Raw genomic sequence first — 6301 nt, forward strand, 5'->3', positions numbered from 1 at the left:
ATCATCAGTGGGACTAAGGGACAGGATGTCTGAGTGGATGACATGTCTCTTGAGGGTGTTGTTTCTGATGTGGATGAGTTTGTTTCACATGTTGCATCGGTTCCAATTCCTTAAGGTAACCAAGGAAGTTGAATCCCTTATAGTAGCCTCTTTGGTCGCATTTTTACCTTGACTGGTAGGTTGCTTGGGTGTACCTGGGAGGACGAGGTGTTACACTCTCGCTCGGAAACTCCCACTTGATGATTCTCAGCCACGTATCGATGCCAAGCTTGGTATTGTGTGATGACATCGCCAAAATGCATGATGGTGTTAGGATGGAAGAATATTTTGGCCTCCATTACATCCGGGTAAAATGATTTGGAACCAACCTTAACTTCATTCTCAAGCACGAGAAATATGATCTTGATCTGGACAAGACCACTGATGTATTTCGTATGTTTTGTTTGTTTAGCTCTGAATCCTCCTTGGTGGAAACTTGTCCTAGCTATTCCAAGTACTCTTCAATCTCTTGCCTAACTTGGTGTTTTTGTTTAGCTTCAGTGAGTGAGCTAACTGATGTGATCTTGTGGGTTCTCACCATGAAATCCAAATTGTTTTACAAGAGTACATATGAGGCTTGAATATTTGCAATGAACGAGACAAGTTTCTTGTTGTTCTGAATCAACATTCGAACTCTTTGTTTCTCCAGCTCTGCCTATGGCTTCATCTTATTTACCAATCTAAGTGATTCCCCTTTGTATCTTATTTTCCATACTTTCATGACGGTGATGGAAGTTTGCACATTCCTAAGAGTCTTGAAAAATTCCTTGCTCATCTCCTACAAGCTATGCAAGCGAACATCTGCCTTATGTATGGTCATGAGATCCTCCTAGAGGTCCCGCATGGTCTCTCCAATTGTTTATACTTTACCAAGTATCACTGCTCTCATTTCACCCCAAGTAGACCTGTGCGAATACTGCATTTTGTGTTGTTGCACGGAGCTATTCTATCTCTTGCCAGGAAGCCTATAGATTTTGTATCAATTTCTTACTCTTGACTGTCAAATACTGAGTGTTTGTTATTTTCACACCTGTGAAGGCCATGTTGGCTTCGATAATGGCTTTTGGATTCTTGCTGATGTCTGCTACTATCATCCTTTCTCTAATGAATATTGGAGATCCATGATCATTTAGAAAATGATTTCTTCATGCTTGTACAATCCTCTTCTCAAGTTCATTATATGAAAGATTGTACATGTCCATTTCCAAACCATTATCAAGAGGAATTATGTACCCTTCCTCATTCAGGGCTAACTCTATGGATAGAGGTGGCTGAGAATGAACAATGACCTATGTTGCACTGGGAATTAGGTCAAAATATTCATCTTATGGTTCTGGTTCCAACTCCATGTTCGTAACTTCAATCAAGTCTTCAATTTGTTGAGCAAGATCCCGATCCTACATTTGTTCGCTCTTCCCCTCTCTTGTTGGTTTTTTCCTTACTCTTCAACTTGAATCGAAATTATTTCTCCTGACATTGCATCTTTCCTTTCTTCTTCTACTTCTCCTCCTATTCTTTTCTCCTTTGTTCCCATTCTTCCCTTAGTTCATGTTATTCTTTATGTGCCCTCAATTCTACTTCTTGCAAGCTCTTCTTTTCTCTCTTCCTACGCTATGATCTCTATCTCCTCTGCTTTCTCTACCAAAGTTTCTTGCATAAGGATTGGATCTTCTTTCACCTTGAAACTTTGTTCTCCCTCTATTATTTCAACAACCTTTCTCTTTCCCTAATCTTGTAGTGGATTATTTCCTTTTGTTATTGCTATTGGACTTGCTGCCATGTTAGTGTTGACTCATTTTCAATAAATAGTTGAGTGTCCACATATATTGGCAAGTTAACTGGCACTTGATCAACTACTTTCCAAATACTACTTTCAGTGGTCTCCCTAGAAGCAACTCTCTTTGGTGCCATGGTAACAAGAATTGTTGGAGAGAAGTACTTCAAAAGTGTGGTACCTATGGGAAAAAAAGGACACTCATAGAAATAAAACACTAGTTTCAACAAATCAAATTTCAAGGCATGATCAAGTAGCAAATCGGGCATCTGATGGGAAGGATTGTGCAATTTTCATTGGCAAGACAAACTAGTTGCTTATGGGGACTGCACACTGCATAGTCCCAACAACCAAGGATGAAGCTTGAGGCTTGGGACTATGCAATGCACAGTCACAGCATGGGCAGAGACTAGGAGAGACTGTGCATTGTGTAGTCTTAGTGGCCAAGGTGACAGGTTGACCCCTAGAATTGCGTAGTGCGTAGTTGGAGCCAATCTGTACTACACAAAATGAAGTTCTAGAGGACAATATTGTGGCTTGAACCTTAGGATTGCATAGTGCCCAACTGGGCAAGGAAAAACCAACCAAGGAAAGTGCATATCTGCCCAAGGGAGGTGTGAAAAACAAGCATATTTAAGTGATGGTGTGAGATTGAGTGCAAATCTAACTAAGTGTGGATGAATCATGATAGATCAAGTGCATAAACTGAATGAATTTGAAGAGAAACGAATCGGTGAGGAGAGTCACCGCAATGGTGACCAATGGTGCAAAAACAAATAAAATGATGCGAAAATTGTGAAAGGAAAACTATAACTTGAAACAACACTTGTACAAGCTAAAATATGTTGAAACACCAACAACCATGAAGAGGAACAAGTAAAACTGCATTCACAAAAGAGGAATGAAAAAAATAAAAACTCACCTGGATAAGCAATGAAAACTCCATTGAAGGTTCCTTAATCTCCTCAAGAATGCTAGAGCTAATATATTGAATGTGCAAATGAGCTCCAGAGGCATTGATTAACTAGATTTGAGCAAATGAGGGTTTATGACATGCATGCCTGAAATCAAGGAAAAGTGACACTTGGCAGAAACTTATAAAAATAACAATGTGCCACCTTTGTGAAAGTAATAATGGATCCCTACTTCCTAGGGATTCTTTTTCACTTCATTTTTCTTTCCTTTCCGAGGAAACTTGCCAAGCACGTTGTCAGGAAATATTGCATAATTCTGGGGGAATTGGGCAACTTTCTAGCTTAGTGCATTGCACAGTTTCTGAGTTCAAGGGATGCATTGTGCAATTTATGGGCTTAGTGTCAAGTTTCCTTCCATGACTGTGCAGTTTCTGAGCTCAAGGTAGAATGAGAGTCAAAACTTTACAATTCCAATCATCGAGGTTGCTTTCCCTCAAGGATTGTGCAGTTTCTGGAGGCAAGCCCATAATTGTTAAAAGACCAAGTTAGGAGGTTAGATTGTGACTTAGAAAAATCAATTAGGTGTGGAAACAAGCCAACACAAGCACATATTAAAAATATAAGTGTGAATCAAAGTAAGAATACCTAGATCAATGCAAGATGAGCTCCTATAGATGAGAAGGAAGGCTCAAAAATCGAAGCATAGGAAAAATTTTGGACGACGTTTGTAGCCGTGACAACAAATCCATATTTCAGAATTTCTTTTGGAGCTAAGTAAATATTCTAGCCATGGAGGCTGTTACTATTACTACATAGGAACCATTGCAACAACAGTAAGGAAATCATCATTAACAAAAACAACAATAATCCTTTATAATTAATTAAAAATAAAGAACAATAATGATAATTAACTACTTTAATATTCATAAGCTTGATGTGGCACATTCATAAAGAAACATAACAAGATGGGTAATAGATGGGGAAATAAGTGTGGTAAAGGGATGAAAATGGGTGTTTAGGATGGTGAAAAATAGGACAATTTGATGGCACAATAACTATGACTAGCTATCTTATGTATAAAAAGAAGATATACAACATGGAATGTTAGAGGTTCCCCAAAATTGCTTCTAACTCTAGTGAAAAGCCCCACCTTCGTCTCAACCGAGGCTAGCATAGTGATGAATAATCTTGGCTAGATCATTAAGGGATAAATGAGGAGATCATATTGGAGAATAAGGGTAATATGAAAAATATTATTACTTCCAAATTTGAAGATAAATTTTAGAATGATAAGGAGTTAGGGGGAAAGAGGAAGCTAATATGTTCTAAGGATACTATCAACCCCAATCTTCATAACCTTCTTTCAGATTGACCAATGCTAAGAAGAAAATGAATATTTCCAATATAAGAACTAATTCTCATGAGCCTCAAAGTGAAATTGAGCATTGGTCAATTCCCAAAACAACTTGGGATGAAAACATTTGTCACCTTTGCAATACTAAGAAGGTTGAAGATGAAAAGAACTTTCTCTTGGACTACCTAGCTCTTACCCACATATATTCTAATTTTCAAAATATTTTCCACACTACCAACCTTCATGACTTATTAATTAAGTAAAACTATGGTGATCTAGGTACACTTCTCTCCCTCCCTTTCAATAATAGAAATAAAATATTAAAGAATATCAATTAATCTCTTACTTTCATAAGGAACGATAGACCATTTTGGTCTTAGTGGATGTTAATCATCACCATCGTCATCATTAAAAAACTTTACGTATAGCTCTATATCGATTGAGCTAACCATTGGGGCTATTAACATATTATACATGTTTTAATATAATTTTTAAATGTTTATATCTATATATATATATATATATATATATATATATATATATATATATATATATATATATATATATATATATATATATATATATATATATATATATATATATCAAGGTTGGCTAATTATTTATTTATATTTAAGTATAATCTATTTATTTAATTTATTTACTAAAATTTGATTTCTTTTTTTTTTAAAATTGGTTTAAAAGTGATTTTCAAATTTTTAATATTTTTATTTATTTACTTTTAAATAAAAATTTCATATCTACATTTAAAAATTTATTTAGAAATATATTTTCCCATTTGATTTAGTTTTTTTTCTTCTTATTTTATTTATTTTTTGTTCTTTATGTTTTTTCTTTTTATGATTTTATATGCAATTGACTCTCGAGAGGCATCCAATAAAATTGGAATAATACAAAGAATATTAGCATGACCCCTGCATAAGGATGAGATAAACAAATCGATAAATGTTGCAAATTTTTGGTGTTAATTGCAACGATTAAATCTTCTTCTAGAGTTCCACGGGCATTGGCAAGACTATACTCTAGCTCTCAATTTGGTTCATATTCATAAAAATGAGGATGAGGAAGATAGTCTATGTTAGGTTCAATCTCCTTGGGGTTGTTACTCCCCAAAATTTGGTTATGCTTTTATTATCAGTAATAGACAACCACTACTACATATAGCACTAAATTTTGATGACCCTTTGTTCATCTTGTGATGAGAATTTGTAGCTATTACTACAAAAAAATGCTTTCACCAAACATCGAACATTTAACTATCATATTTTTGACATCACTTTGATCGTCAAAATTTTGATGGAATTTTCTATTGCAATTATTGGCATCATTATTTTGATGAGCATTATCATCACATTAAGGCATATAAATTGCAACATACAGACTTCAAGAATTGTGATGTTCAGATGTTAGAACTTGTGACATTACAGTGTCAAAATTGCCATGCTTGGATGTTAGAAATCGTGATGTTATGGTGTTGAAATTTCCATCCTTAGATGTTACAAAGTATGACGTTACCAAGAGTCTTACAGGGAAAGAAGAAATCCACGTCAGTTAGGATGGTGATAGCTATGCAGACCAAGTGTAGTCACGGGAAAGGGTGTGTGTTATTTGTAGTGCATTTCTAGCGACAAAGGTAAGGAACTTGAAGATGCAGAATTTTTGAGCAGGTACCCAATTCTATAGTAGTTTCAGGATGTATTTTCTATAGGGATTTTAGATTTTCCACCTCACAAGGAAGTAGACTTTTCTATTGAGTTAGTTCCAGGGGAAGCTCCAACATCAAAAGCACCTTACAGGATGAGAACACCTAAGTTGGTAGAGTTAAAGTTACAATTGAAAGAGATGCTTGACAAGTGATACATTAGGACAAGTGTATCACCTTGGGGCACATCAGTATTGTTTGTGAAGAAGACGGATGGTACTCTCAGATTATGCATTGACTACAAGTAGTTGAAGAAAGTGACCATCAAGAACATATATACATTACCGAGGACTGATGATTTTTTTGATCAACTGAAGGGAGCAACAGTGTTCTCAAAGATTGATTTGAGATCCAGATATCATCAGGTACACATTAAAGAGGAGGACATTTACAAGAAAGTTTTCCAGAACAGGTATGAAATTATGATTTTGTTTTAGTTCCATTTGATTTGACTAATGCTCCAGCTACCTTTATGTGTTTGATGAATAGTGTGTTTTGTC

General features: G+C 35.5%; 1 non-coding gene across 1 annotated transcript; it reads left to right on the forward strand.

The window, feature by feature from the left end:
• The first annotated feature begins 4956 nt into the window (after positions 1–4956).
• Positions 4957–5059, forward strand: LOC149234873 (U6 spliceosomal RNA). The gene has a single exon (XR_016246796.1). It is a non-coding gene; the product is annotated as a U6 spliceosomal RNA (small nuclear RNA).
• The last annotated feature ends 1242 nt before the right edge of the window (positions 5060–6301 follow it).

The sequence above is a fragment of the Pinus tabuliformis genome, chromosome 8, assembly GCF_031772625.1.
Source record: "Pinus tabuliformis cultivar Carrire ecotype Pingquan chromosome 8, CPIR1, whole genome shotgun sequence".
Classification (NCBI taxonomy): domain Eukaryota; kingdom Viridiplantae; phylum Streptophyta; class Pinopsida; order Pinales; family Pinaceae; genus Pinus; species Pinus tabuliformis.